Source organism: Amblyomma maculatum, chromosome 2, assembly GCF_055883805.1.
Source record: "Amblyomma maculatum isolate TAMU_Amacu chromosome 2, ASM5588380v1, whole genome shotgun sequence".
NCBI classification, from domain to species: domain Eukaryota; kingdom Metazoa; phylum Arthropoda; class Arachnida; order Ixodida; family Ixodidae; genus Amblyomma; species Amblyomma maculatum.
Genome location: NC_139345.1, coordinates 112,858,291 through 112,876,792, shown reverse-complemented (window position 1 = coordinate 112,876,792; position 18,502 = coordinate 112,858,291). Strand labels below are relative to the sequence as shown.

Here is an 18,502-nt window from a genome sequence, read left to right as displayed (position 1 = left end):
AAAGCGCGCCTGCCTCCGCCGCAGATTGGCTGTCCGGCGTGCCGCTGTCAACGCGCAGCTCGACAGCCCCGTTTGCCGTCTTTGTCAAGGGGCGCGTGCCAGCGGCTGCTGATGGGCTCCAATTGACGGGGATGGAGGAAGAGGGGGAGGGACTGAGCGCGCGCGTGTCATTCAGCCGACGCTGCGCCGATGAGCGGCCAGCCCTTCGGAGACGACGCTTGCCAGCCGCGCTCCCAGGAAATTTCTCGTTGGTGCGCGCCTTCTCCCGTACACGCGCGTCGCGGAGGAGGATGCGTCCCCGCAAAGGAAGACGAACGGTCCACGCGTCGCTTGTTATTGCGAGCACATTGCGAGCTTGTCGGCCACTTCTCTGCTGCAGGGTGCTGTAAGCTGAATTGCCGCGCTAGACTACACACGAGCGCAAACGTGGTCGTCGCGCGCCTTGCGATCGGCAGAACACGGTTTCTCGAGTAATGTTGCTACGCGGCTCAAAATAACGGCGCTGCGCCCAAGCTTTACGCCGCGGTGATATAACAGCGTCAATACCGCAACGATAACGAGGAAATAATAATATCGATAATAATAATAATAATAATAATAATGCCGCGTATCAGCGTCGGGGAATACCTGATAGGCCATCTGAAATTATTGGCTCGCGGGCAGCATGAGCTCGTTCGCCATGCGCTACACATTCCCCGCGGAGGGGACGGTACAAAACGGGGTCGGAATTCGCGTCCTGGTGTACAAAAAGCGTAGTAGGCAGGAATTGGGTGAAAGGGGAGGGGAGTGTATACAGTAGTTTTTCACTTGGAGGTTGAGAGAGAGATAGAGAAAACACTATATATATCCAGGGATCCGCTGGCGGCGGCTATAGCTTACTGACTAGCTGGGATGACCCAGGCTTGCAGGTCCAAACACTGGTCCAGGTTGTCGATTGTCAGGGCCGCCTCCCACTGCTCGTGTGTCGGGCGTGACATTTAACTTAAAGCCAGGTTTGTCGGTATTCCCAGGAGCGATAGGTAGAGCCTGGGGATTGCTCCGAAGCAAGGACAGTAAGTTCGGTATTTTGTAGGACTATCTTGTTTAAAACGTAAAGGTTAGGAAATGGATTAGTCTGGTTTGGTTTGTGGGGTTTAACGTTCCAAAGCGACTCGGGCTATGAGAGACTACCTGGGGTTTCTTTAACGTGCACCGACATCGCATGTGCACACGGGCGCCTTGCTTTTCGCCTCCATCGAAAAGTGGCCGTCGAGGCCGGGATTCGATTCCGCATCCTTGGGCACAGTAGACGAGCGCCCTAACCACTAGCTGCGCCGCCCCGACAGGGCAAATTGATTAGTCTGTATTATCCCCCAGTCTATAGCGTCAGAGGAGGATAGTTGTATGGATGTTAGTAAGAAAGGTCTTCTGCCCTTCTGCCGCTCGGTGCATATTTTTCCGGGTATCGGATTTACGTGGATCGTCTCTCTTGCAGGTGTCGGCATTTGGGACAGTTTTCCTCGCTAGTCGCTCAGAAATGTGCGCTAATGTAGCAGGTGGGGTCGGACCATGCTCGTTTATATATACTTTCGACAGCCTCAGCGGTTGTTAAGAATCTGTGAGCTTCTCAACATGTTTCAGTATCCGTGTAAAGTCAGCAATTTTGGTCCAGGCGACAGCTATAATTGAATGTTTGTTGACGGCTGTGGTTATCATTATGGGGCCTCATGACGGACCTTGATTGGTTCTGAGTAGCCGATAGACTAACTATACTGCTGGCATAAAGTTACAAGCAAATACGAGAAAAAATGCCGACAAGATAAATTGGGCATTAGTTGTTGGGGCTGTCTGCAATTGCGGAGCTTAGTAAGATACGAATGGCCCGCATGGTGGTCAGTTATCGCTCATATCGATTTGTTTTGTGAAATCCTGCACAAGGGTATCACGTGAAGCTCGCTGTGAGCATTCATTTTGATGAGTGAAATGTGTTTGCAGGCAGTCTGCGATATGATAAATTGATAAGCTGGAAGGAACTCGTAAAATCAGACTATATATTAATAGGCTTGATGCACAATGTGACTTAGTCATGCTTCGCATGCATGGCAACGAGAATCGGTTGATCGTTAGCGCCGTAAGCTGTTACTGTCCTGGTGCATGTACAGTGCGAATCACAAATATGTGCAGCCCGTAATTGAGTTACCTGACTTTGCGGTTTTTCTCTTAAATTATGAACTAGCGCTAACAAGGACGTGGTTTGTGAACATCTACTAAATCAATTTTTTTTTGTTTGACGCCGAGGCGTGGACTATACCACTTTTTTTTTTTTTTTTTTTTTTTTTTTGTAGTCTATATGAACTTCCGCATTCCGTCCTTTGTTTCTTTATCCTCTTTGGGCGATTGTGGCCTTACCATGTGTCGTACTGCGGAAAAATCCGGGGGCGACTCAATTAATTATCCCCCCTCCCCCCTTCCTCTTTCGCGCCGCCTCCGTCAGACGAGAAACCGCACCCAGGAAAACCGTGCTGAACCCTCGATTTTTGTTTTTCTTTTTCTTTTTTACGAAAACAGTCTGAGAGGTGTATGGCTGAAATGGTACGGCCACTTCAAGTGTGACCGCGCCTGCAAACGTCATGGCAAGACAGACGAAATGCTACACTCATACATATCCCGCCCGTATTTTCTCTTCTCGCTGGACATAATACATTTCAGAGACAGGCTGTTGTTGCTACGCGCACATTCCTTTCCGTCGCATGCGTGTTCACGGCACATCTGAAGCGCTAGCCGACCGCCACGAGCCGTCGGCTTTGTTTTCCAGATGTGCAGCATACGAAAGAGCGCGCGCCTCCTGACGCGCACGCGCTTGTTTTGCTTGCGACAGCGTGGCGTGCCACATGGTGCGGAAACTCCACGTTGCCCCCCCTAAGGTCGCGTTGCCTCCTCTTCCTCCATCGTCGCGGTCGTCATATGAGATTTCCCCGTGCACTGCGGCTTCAGTGCGGACTAGCGGTGTCGTCAAGGGGTCGATTCTGTTAAAACAGTGTGCAAGCGGAGCTCGCCCGATGCTGCTCCTCCGGGAGGTCTGCGCCGCCTTCGCGTTGGCCTCTGCACGGCGACTAACGAGCAGCGACCGCTCTTTCCTCTCCAGAGAAGCCGCCCTCCGCTCGAGTAACTCGAGTCGCTCTACTCCGCTGGTGGTGGCATTGCGCCAGAGCGCGTGCCGTGTTGTTGTGCGCCATCCACTGCTGCCCTAGGACCTTGTCCGCGGCGACCGTTGCGTGCGGCATGTGTTCAGAGCATGACACGTTTCTCCGAGACACTGGTATACGGCGCATGCGCATTAGGTGTCTGACGTTGTGCTTGCTGGTGGAAGTCAGATGACATGCTGCATGCCGCATCTTGCCTGGTGCAATGATCTGATAGCTGAGGTGGTCTCGATCTAAGAAAAAAAAAAAAAACGTAGTGGTTCTAAGAGGAAAGCAGATAATAGGTTCATTACTCTCTGAAAGATGTGAGAAGGACATGTGACGTTACGTACGTGAACTGGAACTATCAGTACGCTTGGAAGAGCAGGTTTGGACTTATTTTATTCAAAATCCTCGATAACCGTACGCGATGAGTTCCGTGGACAGTTCCCCTTGCTGGGAAGCAGAGGCATCCACCCCATATTGGCTTGGCCGCAGAAAGTCATGGTTTTACCAGGCTACACCGGTTACGTCTCAAGCCGCAGTAGTATCGCGGTGCGCCCTCCTGGCCGCTTACGTAACTCGGCCAGCTTCAAACCCGGCGTAAACAAAGTCGGGTCTTTGTGCTGGGAGCGCACGCACCGTGTCTACGAGTTTCATAGCTCGCGAAAAGAAAAAAGCACGCGGGAAAGCGAACGGATTGCGCATACGCGCGCGTTCGTGGGAACCGTGCTCCAGGGCAGAACCCGCACGCACGACGGGCACATTGATCGTGACCTTGGGCGTCAATTACCCCTTGCGCATGAACGGGGGAATATCCAGAGAGAGGCGGGGCTCGAACCCCCTTCCTTCCTTTCTGTCGCCACCCATTCGGGCGGCGATCCCGCGCTTCGGAGGGTTTGAACCCCCCGTTTCTCACCGGAGCCCGCGAAACGAGAATGGTTCCCGTACGACCAGAAATCTCGCGACTAGTTCATGATAACTTTTTTTTTTTTTTTTTTTTTAGACGCGACCTGTCTTTTCTTTTTTCCAAGACTGGCGCCCGCCGTCGCCGGTGGTGCTGGGGCTTTCGCTTTTCGGTCCGCGGAGTCGCCGGGCTTTGCAGCCATTGTGAGGCGCTTCCCTAATGCTGCTACTTGGGAAGCCGTCGTTGCGTGAGACGCTCAAATTATGCGCGCGGCCGCTGGTTCGCTCGCTCGCTTTCGCTCGCGTTGGGCTCGTTGTTCTTGGCGCTCCGTGAACTCCTTCCGTCTCCCCCCTCAGCGAACATATTTTTTTTTCTTTCTCTTCGCTTGCAGAAGAAATCAAGGGCGGCCTTATCCCCTGCTCTTGCTGCCGCCCTTTGTTCTTCGAATCTTGGCGCCATCTGTCGCAGGGCGCGGCCATCTTTGTAGGGTTCGCGTCTTCTCGGTTGTGCCACCACGCGGTCTGCACAATGGTGTTTGCATGCGCCGCGCTATACTCTTTTCACAACATGGGAGCGTCTCCTCATCTGTGGCCGGCGGCGCTCACCGTTTCGACTTTTTTTTTTTGTGTCGCCCACCGTGCGTAGCGTAATGTTTGCGTTGCTTGTGTGTCTTGCGAGAACGTGCGCGCCCTGCGAAGACGTGTGAATGGCGCTGCGAAGAACTATCAACCGGTCGCACGGTATAGTTTGTCGTAGTGAACAAACTCATTCATGCCGCTACCGTGAGAAAGGCTTCACGGAGTGCACTGGGTGCGTGAGGCCAGGCGCGTGTGTTGCGCGTCTTCGCAAGAGTTGGTGTATTTATCGGCCTTGATTGCCTCTGCTTCGTTGTCCGCCTTTGAGACCGGTATCCGCTTGTTCGCGGGTTGATGCATCGTCTCCTCTGAAGCCACTAGCTTGGTTGATTACGCGGACGGTGCCGTGCTTCGTCATTCTCACATAACTTAGCTGTAGGCATGACATTTCTTTCTTTTCATTTTACGGCGCGTTCACGTACACAAATGGTGTCTAAAAAGTAACGCCTCCCGCCCCTTTTATTTTCTCGAACGCTGTCCAGTCAAAATTTATAAAATTCACAGATGACACAGCTGCATATTATACCGGACCGGTGTCAGTACTTGTCAATTTCGTCTCGGTGAACTTGTATAGCTGCGCCATCGGTGAACAAGGACATGCGCGTACCTTTGTTTGTACCAGCGACATTTTTTTTAATAACGTTGTTTATTGCCTCAGGGCATAATGGAATATGTAAAGAAAATTTTAAAGGGGGGTATTAAATGAAAGAAAAAAGGTTAGCTGTTCTAATAAAGTTAAAGAGAGAGCGATGATAAGGCCCTTGAGTCCATGCAATGTATGGAGATGAGTTGTTCGGCGAAAGGCCCACTGCCGTCAGGTGCCGAATTCTCGTCAGCTTCAGCGCCGGGCAAGCCCACAAGTGGTGAATATCTGCCTCATGATTTTGTGACTTGCAGACAGGAACGTTGATATAAATATCGATATTGAGAACATGTTCGTGTTACAGCAGGTGTGAGGGCAACCAACCTCTTCTGTGCGGGTAAGACCGCTGGGGAGGGTTACCGCACACGGTGGGACAAGAGCACGTGTGCGGCGCTGGAGGTGCTCCTTTCTTGTGAGAAGCAGAGTGGCATCAGCCGTAGTGAGGATGCGTGTCATTGATGAAGGTAGAGTCGCAGCTGGCGGGTTGCAGAATCTGCAGAGGTTTGCGAACTTAATAGGTCACGCGGGACCCACTCAATTCGAATGGTTTGCGAGATGCGAGCTGCCAGACGATGTATATTCTGGCAGATTTCAGTAACAACGCCGCCCTCGCACCAGCTTCAAAACAAAAAAGAATGCCACATTCTCCTGGATTGCACTGCCCCGCCATCCTTACATTCCCGGCTTGGCACCGTCTGACCTTCGTCTCCCTGGATCCAGCTTTCAAAATGATAGTGCTGTTCGCGTCGGGAACAAGATGGCGCATCTGAGAGAATAAAACTAGTAAGAAGGCATGCATACCGTTGCTCGGCGACGCAATGCTGTACAAGCTGACTCGCGGATGTATTTTTTTAATGAATTTCATAAATTTGAACGGTGTTCTAGAAAAAGAAAAGAAAAAGAGGAGCATTATTTGTTGCACAGCCCACGTACAACCGCTTGTGTGCTACATATATGCGCCGTGTGTGGCCAGAGTAATGGCAGTGAGCCTCTCCATATGTGGGCTCTAGGGGGAGTGATAACAGCTGATAAAATACAGGCCTTGCATTTCTTATATCTGCATTTACGTGGACGCATCTGTATCGGCGCTGTCAGCACCGTGAACAGTCCGTTGTCAGCACCGTGAACAGTCCGTTTCGTGAACAGTCCGTTTTTTTTTCTCTCTCTCTCTCTCTGCATGTTCGCGATTCATTCGCGGACTCCGTCTGTGATTACCCCAATGTGCGTGTGGCTGACACTGACTGCACTTCGCGCCTCGCAGAGAAAACGGCTGCTCACCTCGTTCGTTCACGGCTCATGCCATCCGTAGCATTTTGAAGGCGCGTGCATATGCTTGCTGCTATTAATCGTCGCATCCAAGTAACAGGAAGCGAAGGATCTGAACGCCTCCCGTTTCATTTGCAGTCTTTTTCTACCCTGGCCTTTTTTTCTCTCTCAGTCGCTAAGCTGGAGGCGCAAATCTTGCAAGGAAGTGCGCCCCTATCTACCACCCTATCTACCACTCCCTGTTTTCCATCTTCCGCGTCTTCGCTGATCAGCGGGATGCCGCCGGATGAACTCGGAGCAGTGCAGGAGGAAAGGCAGCAGGGTGCCGAGGCACCGAAGGGCGAGCTCCTTGCCCGTGGCTCGGCTGCCGGCTGGGGATTGGGTAGAAGCTCCGCGGAGTTCCGCCGCCCTGCTGACGTTTCCACCTCTGCGCACGGTTTCGTGCTGCGCGGTTGATGACTGATGCAGCTCCGGTGGTGTCGCGTGAGGGATATCCGGATGTCGAGCCACCAGCGGGAGGCCTGCCTCTGTGCCCGGGACGGGACATACGGGTTTTGCATGGCTGTATGTTCGCACACCGCGGTTGAACCCCCGGGGATGGGCTTATAGGCACTCGGAAGCCGCGTTCCCGAAATATGAGCCTGCGCATGCTCCGGGAGTATGCGAAGTGAGCGGAAAAGGCTGGCCGCAGGGAGTCCCGGTTAGGTGAGGCGATGAAAATGCACAGTCGCTCTCTCATTGCGCGCCTTGATGGACGGGGTGGAGGGAGTGAAAATGGAGGAGAGGAAGAGAGAAGCGCGGGTATATCGTATTTGTAACTCGCGTATCATTCTTGTTTAAAGAGTGCAGCTGTTCCAGCATTTGCTTGCCTGTAACGCATGCTGAAGCAGTTTTAGGCGCTACTGTTTCAGGCTGCGTATTCCAGACGGCGGTCCGGTACAAGCCTTCTTGCTTCTCGAAACCTTAAGAGAGTATTTCAGTGGGCAATTTGGATTCACGGTCTCAGATCTCACTGTATCACGACCTGCTACTTGGTTCCTGAATTCTCCAGACGTCTTGTTCCTCCGCGGATCGGCAGAGCTGCCTTGAATCGGCGACTTGAATTCATCATTGCCCAGTTATAAAGCAGTTGTAAATAAAGGAGAATAAACACCGGGGATACATTCCGGCTCAATGCCTTGCTGGAGACATGAACCATGTCGTGTGCCTTTTGCGACGATCCTTTTTTCCTCTGTATCTTAACGATCCCATCCTTTTCCCAGCATTTGCGATTTTTCATCGATAGCGGTATGAGCTTCTTTCTGGAGGAAGAAGGGGAGGCGATTCATTGTCACGTCAAAATATACTTCACGATGGAAGAAAAAAAAAAAAAGACTGTTCCGACACCGGGAATCGAACCCGGGCCTCCTGGGTGAGAGCCAGGTATCCTAACCACTAGACCATGCCGGAGATACTGTCGGGCGGCAAATACGAGTTACAAGTAACCGCGGTAAGTAACGTTTTTTACCCTCCCCCCCCCCCCCCCCCCCTTCCCCATAACATTAAAGACTCCGTTCACCGAAAATCCGGCGTCGACGGCTGGCGCTGGCAGGCCTGGCACGTGACATGGGCGAGCAGTGACTGACTGACCTATAGGGTTTGCCTGACAGTACGTTTATCAGGAGCTACCAACTCGGGCCACTGCATTCATATGAGAAGATAATATATCAGAATAAGCCTCTCAGGACCCTTGCATTCACGTTATTCTTTGTGCATGCAGACAGGTTCACACGGCTGTGTAAAATCGGAGCATTAAAATTATATGGGCGGGTGGCCTACGCTATCGCGTCATACCCTTAATAGCGAAGCTTAAGTGTCCACCACCATAATTTTTGTTTCCTGCCCGCTTTTCTCACACTAAAGCGTCTATTCCACTCGCGCTTTTAGAATGTAGCCATGCATGCGGGTATGCGTCCGAGTGCTTATCTCCACTAGCTGCCTGTTCGATGTAATGCAAGGCTTGGTTTAGAAATCAATGGCTGCGTGTGCGATAAGTTCACTTGCCCACTCTCTTTCTTTCTTTTTCTTTTTCATTGTTTTCTTGAACCAGCTGTAGCTAGCCTCTCGTACGCTTTCCACCTCCTTTTACTTGCGTTAATATACTGCATTTTTTTTTTTTTTTTTTCTGGGCCAGACCTGTGCACCTCCAACGATGACATCGCCCCGCCTGGACCTTTGCAAAAGGCGGCCAACCTATTTCTTCTGTGAGCTATCGTTGTGGAGTGATGGATGGGATTATTATGCCACCGTGTGTTACATGCTGCGGTGGATCAAGCGCAGGGGTGACATGCTCGTCGGCGTGAGAAATGTGCGACGGATGTTTGCTCCTGGCACTATATACGGCTCGTGCAAACAGATAACCATACGAATAAAAGACGGGATGCTGTGGGGCAGATCGCGCTTGCACGTATGACTTCCCGTCAGGTTATATGTGTGCAGTATACGTCACTTATACGGCGCCGTTAATTCTGACAAACGATGGGGCATACCTGATTTGCGTGTCGTGTAAGGCGTATAGTAAATATGCGGCGGGGCTAAATTAACGGGCTGCCGTGGCCTTCTGGGCTTTCTCCCACTATCCATCCCGACATGTCCGTGTCAGGGAAGGAACCATGCATTTTTTTTTTTTTTTTTCGCCTGCTCGTACGCGACCCCCCGTTTTTCGGAAGAACACTATTTATATCCGGTATATTGGGCCAGCTGTCCAAGGAGGGGATCCGCGCGGAAGCGAGACCCTCCTCTGCGTCGCCGGAAGAGGATGCACGGCGGGGAAAGGTTTTTTGGCAGGGCCGCGCGCGCACTTCCGACTTCCGGCTGCACGTGCGCGAGCCCGCCGCGTCCATGCATGCACGCGCAGCGGATCCTCTTTGGGCTCCGGCGCTGGATTGCGTGGAACCGGACAGCTTTAGCTTTTTGTTTTTTGTTTCCTTAAGCCGCTAATTAGACAGATTAGCCGGCGTGTGACACGACCTACCTTGGGAGAGATTCCTTCTGCCACCGAGATTACACGCTGTACCCGTCTGCTGAATTTCCTGCATGCCGAGTCTCTCTGCTTGCTTTTTCTTTTTTTTTTTCCTTTTCCACTTTTTTCTTACCTCGGCAAGGCGGCGAACTGCCCCCCCCCCCCCCCCTATTTTTTTTTTTTTTTTTTTTTCTTTCTGGTCCGGGGCCTCACTTCAGAGTGCTCTGGCTACGTGCACCAGGTTGTGGGACCTTTCTCACTCTGGGCGGTCCTCTGCGGGGCTCATTTGGACGACGATGCATGCATGCGTGCATTCCGGGGTGATTGCGGTCCCCGTCGGTATCCGTGCGAGTGCAACCTTGGCGCTCCCGAAATAGGCTGATGGGAAATTAAGGGTCGCTGCTCACTTGCTGGGCGACCGCGAGCTGGGGACGTTCCTTCGCGGTCTTGCCCCCTGTGGTTGCTACATCCGCCTTGTATGCAAATAATAATAATGATGATGATGATGTACGGGGTTCGAATCCCGTAGTGCCGGCAGCCCACAAGTGCACATGCTTAGGTTTCTAGGAAAAAAAAAAAAAACGGTTGGCAAATGTTCCTGTTTGTTGTTTAGCAGTTTGGTCACTACGTAGCATGCAGCATCGCACAAAATTCGAACGTTGGTGGCTATGTATATTGCTTGTAAATACAATGAAAATTCAGATTGAATTTCTCCCCGAATTGCCGTAAAAGTATTAGCCGTGCGTGCCTTAATTCCGGTGCCTTAATTAATGGGTGCCGTCCCAGTATAATGTCCCATTACACTGCATTACAGTCCCGCTGTGATGTCGACTTGGAATGGACTGCCTCTTTCCGAACGTATCCCTCCTGCGGACACAGAGTATTTGATCACCTGTCCTATTTGCCGCAAGGGTATTGGCTCGTTCTACAGAGAGAGAGAGAGAGAGAGAGAGAGAGAGAGTGTGTGTGTGTGTGTGTGTGTGTGTGTGTGTGTGTGTGTGTGTGTGTGTGTGTGTGTGTGTGTGTGTGTGTGTGTGTGTGTGTGTGTGTGTGTGTGTGTGTGTGTGTGTGTGTGTGTGTGTGTGTGTGTGTGTGTGTGTGTGTGTGTGTGTGTGTGTGTGTGTGTGTGTGCGTGCGTGCGTGCGTCGCGCGAGCGCGAGCGAGCAAGCGAGATACGTAGTACGCCTCACAACTTGTTAGCCGTGGATAGAAGGTACGCGTACAGTACGAGGCGTTAATTCCATGCAGCCCTGGGATATGCGGGTAGTATAGTAGACTTGGTCATTGAATAAGTACGCAGAATATATTACGGCCATCAACTCTACCGTACCAGAAGTTCTAGCATCTGGCTTCTAGAGCTATATTTCTCTTCTTGGAATTCGTTTAGATGAACCTTGTCTGGCAACTTCAGTTTTTGTCTGTATTGACTCATTGTGCATATCGCTCATCGCCCGGAGAACGGAAAATCCGAGTACTGCGGGGGAAAAAATAATTCCATTCTGTTAGTTTAAGAAGAAAGAAGAGAGGCTGTTCGTTCTCTGCGCCGATGATCTCAGTCGATTTCCGCATGCCACACCATTTATGCGTTGCCGCGGATCGAGGAAACGACGCTTCGACTTTATAACGCGATCTCAAGGCCGTTGGTTACACGCCTCGTCGTCCTATAACCACTTCGTTTTAATTTCTCGTCCCCCCCCCCCCCCCCCCCCTTCTCTGCATCCCGCGTTCTTCCACGCGCGATGCTGCGTGCAACGCGTGCGTTTCTTCACCCTAGCATAGGCGCCGTATGCGCGCGAGAATGGCCGATACGCGTTGTTCCATCGCTGCGACGGCGCACAGAGCACGCGCTTCGTCGCTACGGCTCTCTGCAGGGCTGGAGCGAAAACGTGATTTGCATAGCCTTGGAAGCTGCACCACCGCCACCACCACCGCGGCGATCGAGAACGACCACCACCGCATGCATCATACATGCCCCGCTGGAGCACAGGCAGCGTGTGCTGGGAAGAGGTATAGTATGCCACCTCTGGCAGCGGTAGTAGCAGCAAAAGAAGCCGTCTTCTTCTCCATAACCACCGGAGTGAGCGCCGACTCTGCTTGCCTAAACGCGCGAGCTGCGGACTGAATCAACCGAACTGTACGGCCTTCGCTAACTTTTCCTTTTTATTTGTTTCTTTTTTTTTTATTCGTTCGTTCTCTCACTTGTCCCTCGGTTATTTGTCCTTCGTTTTGTCTTTTTTCATTCCCCGCACGCTTTCCCCTCTCCGCTGCTCATTCTTGGGGCGGACGGCGCCGTGGTATCACACACCCCTGCGGCGGCGCCGTTTTTCGCTTCATCGTGGAGATCACGCATTCGCCGTGCGCAACGGCAGTCGTGTTGGACAAGCTGTAAATTCCTGCAAAAAAGAAAGAAGGGGGGGGGGGGGGGATTATACCTGTTCGCTAGCCAGCCCCCGATTTCTGTTTTATTCTCAATTCATTTGATTGCGGGCTCTTCTGTCGAAACCCGTCGCCACGGCGCGAGAACCGCTTTCACGACCTTTCCTCTGCATTCTTTTCTGCTTTTTTTTTTTCTCCATCCCGCTTCTTTGACATTTTTTTTTTTCTCTCTTTGGTTATGGAGTGTGGATTGGCCACACCGTCGCAGCCTCTAGCAGCTTGTCGCTTAGTTCCCCCTCCCTCTCCCCCCTCCTATCTGTCGTCTGTTATTTGCCTGTCTGTCGGCATTGCTCGCGCGTTCGCTGCAGTCTCGCGGCGTCGGCGCTTCGTAAGGTCGCGAGATAAAGTTTTAATGCGCGCCGATAAAACGGGTACACCGAAATCAGTCTTCGAGGCAAACTGGTCCCTCGTCGTCCCGTGTTCGCGGCCCTCCCCCTCTTTCTCCGCCCAGCGGCCAGCGACGCCCCCTGTGTGTGAGTGCGCGCCTCCCATGCTACAGGCGAAGAAATTTGTCGCCTTCGCTGCATGCGTTGAGACGCACGCTCTAAAACCGGAAAGCATCGAGGGCGCTATTGCGCAGAGCTGGCATCATCCAGTAACGGGCCGAATACATAAACTATGCGTGCGTTTTCCCCATATCGTCTTTGAACGGGAACAGTTCTCACCTTGCGCTGGGGGCATATCGCTAATTTGAGTTTTTGCCGATTGGGTGACCACGTTCGGCTCTCTTCCACGTCCCTGTTTCGCGCGGATTTTCGCCGAGCGACAGCTGAATTCACCTGGTCGTCTATCACCTGGCAGAAGTCGATGGGCGCGCTCTGCTTTTGGCTGGGGAACTGTGTAGGGTGGCGTGAAAGCCGTTTCCCAATACCCGGTAGTTGTCGGCGCCCTTTCATTGTGACCATGATGGAACGAGTTTCATTCGCGCTTGCTCGCTTGTTTGTGCTGTTGACTCTGAAGAAAGGGGGCCTTCCAACGTTTCTTATCCGAGACCGGAGGGGCTGCGTTCGGGGGAGAGGAGATTAAACCAGGCGTACTCTTGATTGCCTGTCTTACGGATTGGAGAGAAAATAGACAGAGGGACAGTTGAATTTGTCACGCAAGTTAAACGTAACCATGGTCATAGGTTCGGTCAATAATGAGGGCGGACAACGACCGTAATGTACGCCTACACATGCATATACATCTGACTCTATCTGTGTAGTGGTGATGGCGACATTATTATTATTATTATTATTATTATTATTATTATTATTATTATTATTATTATTATTATTATTATTATTATTATTATTATTATTATTATTATTATTATTATTATTATTATTATTATTATTATTATTATTATTATTATTATTATTATTATTATTATTATTATTATTATTGCGAAAGCATTTCTGCGACAACCAAAGCGAGACATCGGGTGGCCGCAGCTACGCCGTGAAAAGGCGTAGCTATGGTCTCCTCATGGAAAAATCAGCCTGCCATGACATTTGAATTCACGTTACCCCTACGCCACGGGCAGGAGCTGCCAACTCGGGTCGCTCCTTTCATATGGGAGGGTGATATCAGAATCAGATATCAGGGTAACGATAGGGTAACGAATTAGTCTGTCAGAACGAAACGGTTCTGCGTGTTGTAGGGGTAACGGGTAACGATAGGGTAACGAATTAGTCTGTCAGAACGAAACGGTTCTGACAGACTAATTCGTTACCCTATCGTTACCCGTTACCCCTACGACACGCAGGTACGTCCATACGGCTTGGTTGAAGCGTGACTTTATAAGTGGGCTGGTAGCTTACGGTCTCCCCAATAATATACACTGATAGGGCGTGATAGGGGAATAATGTAGCAGCCAAAAGAAGCTTCCGCCGTTGCTTGCGCAATTCAACTAGGGTTAACCAGAGATAAACGACAACTTCTTATTTTTTTTTTTTCTCCGTTTATACTTGATCACGCATGTGTTTATACTGCGCGTGACGCTTGTATCAGCGCTGTATCAGGGCAGTTTTATGCGACGTCGGAGTCGAAATTGTTTATGCAAGTGGAAGTTTCACGATTTCTCGCGCATCCGGTAGAATGTTAATTATCTTTGTTTCGATTAACGAGACATTGCAAGATTGGCTGTCTGAGCTTAATATTAAAATAGCGAAACTGGGTCTCACAAACGCTTCCGAAGAACCGACTGGTGACCTAGTTGGTGCATGATTTATTGAAATGAAGCGTACGAGATGGTCCGTTTCTCTCTTCGTACCACCTCCTCACAAGCAGCACGCGGAAAATGGGCGTTTCGAGCTATTCGTCTCCCTCTCCTGAATATGCATGCAGTCGCCGTATATACCCCCTGTACACTGCAGTGTGCCAAAAGTATACCAAGTAGCCCAGATTTTGTCTCTCCTGTGGCTGTCATAGCAGGGACGCCCTGCAAGCGCGACTGTTAATTGTAAGGGTTGCTATTAAACGCGGACGGCTACGTGGAGAGCGCCTCGAGCACCCAAACTTCATTTCAAGTTGTTTAAATAAATCTCTGTCCTGGGCGCACGCCGACTGTTAAAGGCTCGAGATAGTGTAGTTAAGAGTCCAGTTTTGGTCGCCCCTTACGATGGCTATGATTTTTCTTGGCGATTCCGGTGTAGACGAGTTTGCCAAGAGATCCAAACTTTATGACAAAGCTTTGAGGAATGAAGAGCGCGCTAGCCCATGCAAAAAGGCTGCCACATTTGCAGCGGGAATTCCCGTTCGCGCTTCTCGAAATTCTCTAACTATACTAGGTACTACTCAAAAGTAGCCAAGCCCGGGGCAGTCGTCTATCCGGTGCAAGTATAGTCAGAGGCAAAACTAGAATGACATAAACACGCTGCAAGTTCGCTTCGCCACCCCTCTAGCGGAACCATGCGTTAAACGGTGTGATACGTTCGTTGCACGAGGGGAATACAACCACGCTCGTGTTCTCCGCATTGGGGCACTCCGTCGCCACCGCAAGGATTTCGCAAACCGTGCCACACTCCGCGAGAAGCGAAAATTTATTCGGCGAATCACTCTCTGTTTAGCTAACCTCTGGCTCATAGCTTCCGCATAGTAACGAAACCGTCGGTTTGTGCGCTTCCACCTTTCTTCTTCGGCTACCGCGGTCGGCAGTCAGGTCGTGCAGAAAAAGAAAATCAAGAATATCATGCACCAGGAAGTTGGAAGTTGGAGGACTTGGATCAGCAGCAACTACAGCTTGTTGTACACTGATTTCGAGTGCGTTTCGCAACTTGTTCCGACGCCGCAGCAGGCACAATCTCTAGTTCCTCTTATTATCTTTCTTTTTATTATTATTTTTTTTTTTTTTACCTTGCTAAGCCCAAGAATGCGTGGTTCGCCGACGGGGCGCCGTCGTCTCGTCGTCGCCGGCGTCGCGGAGTCGCAGGACGAGTTTTTCTGTCCACGATGCGGCGAGCTTTCGCGCGGCGCGCGCGCGCGCGCCGGCTGCAAGAAGTCTGGCGGCGAAGCCGATTGCGGTAGAAGGAGGGGAAAAGAAATCAAGTAAAATGGCCACACTTGTGAGGATAGAACCATGCGGCTGGCGCGCGATCACTGGGCGTGCCCACGAACTGCGCGCGCTCACCGGGAGACGAGCGGCGCATGCTGAGTGCGCCCCTCCTGCGGCCCTTCCTTCCAGGGCCCGCTCGCCTTCAGAGGCCGGCCTGCCGCAGGTCGCCGCGCTTTTCTATACGTCGCCAGCGTATCAAAGGAATCTCAGTTCGAGGAAACCGGGATGGCATAGCAAGACAGACAGGGAGAGAGAGTGTGCGTGAAGTCGTTTTTATTTTATTTTCATATAGCGCCGCCGCCAACTTTCCGTTTTCTTTTTGCTTGAGCATAGGCGGTAGTTCGCCGGGAGCTTCGGGTATAACGGAGTGGATTGCAAGTGTGGGCAAACGGATAGCGCGAGGCAACAGTCTAGAGTCACTATGGGCGCATGCGGTTGCGAATATATAGTGAGCGGCTATTGTTTCAGACTGGGATCAGAAAATAGCAGAATGGCTAGTCCCTCCATAATACGGTGAACAGCTCACCTGTCCAGCCCTCTGGCCCGCTGCTGCGTCGATTACGAAGTTTACGGGGATGTAGGGTGGACGGTATTATACAGTGCTGGAACAGGGGTCCATTGGAGACAAGCGAGAGAGACATTTACCCCGCAGTGGAAGCGCAGTTGCTGGCATTGTAATAATGATGATGATGATGATGATGCATACGGTGACGGAAGTGGAACCAGCGAAAAGACGCAGAGAGTAGCCTAGCCTTGTGAGTTAGCGTATGACTCCCGTATCTGAAGGCGAAAGTGGCGGCGAGAGGGCTATTTTATGCCTCTTCTTGAGGTTTATACAAGCTGTTTTCCGCGCAGGCATCGTTTCAGTGCGCCCGTTCGGGCACCCTCTATACCTGTTTATTGCTTTCGCGTATCTGCGCGCCGTATTACTTTAGCCACCCGTGTGTCGCGCAAATTATTGGACTATACTTGCTACTACTGCGCTTTAATAATAGTAGAGGCTCTTATTTCTTCTCTTTCTTCTTCTTCATTGGCATTGGGCGCGATGGATGACTACAAGGACGCAGATAGTGAAAAGCGAAAACAACTTTACGTATCAAAATGGCATGATAAGAAAAAGAAAAGAAAAAAAATTCTTTGCTACCCAACTCTTGGCCGATCCCCCTCTGTGGGTATGTGCCATAAGTTATTTGGACAACAACAACAACAACAACAAAAGGGTGAAGACGGAGAAGTTTTAGAGTACCGAATACATAGAGCCGCCGGAGTTCTCCCAGTCAGAGGCTCACGACGAGGACCCTTAGATTTTTGCAACATTTTCTTTTTAAATTCCTCGGCTCGTCGCCGATTTGGCAGGCCCTCTCATGGGCAGGCTTTTTCAATTGCCACAGCAGTAGCCTGTAGCCACTGAGGTATGCGGGCCCACCGCTCTTCCAGCGGATCCCACCTGACCCGGTAATACACAAAGCAAGAAAAGAACACAAAAAGCATGCGACGCTGGTAACTTGTGACCAGACAAAATACAAAACCAGAAAAGGAAAACTAAATCGCGCATACGCGCGCAGACTTCACACGATCCGACACAACACAAGCACTGAAAGCACAAACGGACTGGAATGAACTCGGGGACGACAGCGTCTGCCCTCTTGCACCTCATCTTGGCACGGGCCAACCGAGTCCGAAATACATGCTCAGAAACAGAATAGCCCTCTTCTCTCCCACGAACCGCGTTGCCCGACCGAAACTTAAATGCTTTAACGAGAGCGAAACCATCTCCGCGTCGCCATTTAGACCCTGTCAGCTCAAGCCAAATACGGGCGAATATTTAAATCTTCCCTGCTCAGCACGTTACTTATGGGACGGCACTGATCTCCGTGAGCCGCGGAAAGAAAGACGAAAAGGGGCGCGGTGTTTACATTTCTGGCCTCGCTCGCTCGAGCCAGTGGTGCCATTCCTAACGCGATGCGCCTTCGTTGGATTCGTACCCTCTACCGCTCACTAATGTATGTTTTCGGCGAATGGAGAGAGAGAGAGAGAGAGAGAGAGAGAGAGAGGGGGGGGGGGGGGGGACTGGTGCACAGGCACGAGCCCATTCTCGTCAAGTCCCAGTAAGAGCACGCACTCTGACAGGACCGCGTTAACGCTTCTATTGCGATGTATTTCTCTTGCCGTAAATATGCCCGGCCTCAAATGGAGAGAGAGAGAGAGAGAGAGAGAGAGAGAGAGAGAGAGAGAGAGAGAGAGAGAGAGGGGGGGGGGGGGGGGGGGGAACTGGTGCACAGGCACGGGACCATTTTCGCGAAGTCTCAGTCTAACCTAAGAGCACGCACTCTGACAGGACCGAGTTCGCTTCCATTGCGATGTATTTCTCTTGTAAATATGCCGGGCCCCTCGGGGCGAGCCCCAAACGATGCGACCGCGACGACACACGGTTCGCAGCAGGCCGACGGGAACACGTGTATTTCGCCCGATGCGTGACGATTCCGAGCTCGGTGGCTCTACAATAATTTAACAAGCGTGTTCGACCGGTGCCGGCTGTGTTTCTGCCTCGTCTAAGGCCTCAGTAGTTAATTTCTGCCTCTGTCCAACAAGTGACGCTATGCTGTTCTCGGGCTGATACGCGATGTTAGTTTAAAACGTTCCATAGCACTTTTGCTATCAGCGATGCCTTAAAGAGAGTCTCTGAATTAATTTTTACCAGTTGGCGTCCTATAACACGTTTTTGGAGAAATATGGGGGATGCCTTCGCCCTGCAATGGGTATAGTCAGGCTGATGGTGATGATGATGAACACGTCTTGACATCCCACAGTGTACGGCGGCGTGTTATCAGTTCCACTTGCTTCGACATTCGTTCGCCTTGGTTCCGCGACCTTGCGCGCAGAAGCCGAATTCGACTGACGTACAGTGAGCCATTGCA

General features: G+C 51.3%; 1 protein-coding gene and 1 non-coding gene across 2 annotated transcripts in view; one reads left to right on the top strand and one right to left on the bottom strand.

Annotated features, from left to right (window-relative positions):
• The window catches only part of Egfr (epidermal growth factor receptor), a 213,004-nt gene that overhangs the window by 20,022 nt on the left and 174,480 nt on the right, over nucleotides 1-18,502 (top strand). The gene's annotated exons all lie outside the window — the stretch shown is intronic.
• On the bottom strand, nucleotides 7,990-8,061 carry TRNAE-CUC (transfer RNA glutamic acid (anticodon CUC)). Its single transcript has one exon. It is a non-coding gene; the product is annotated as a tRNA-Glu (tRNA).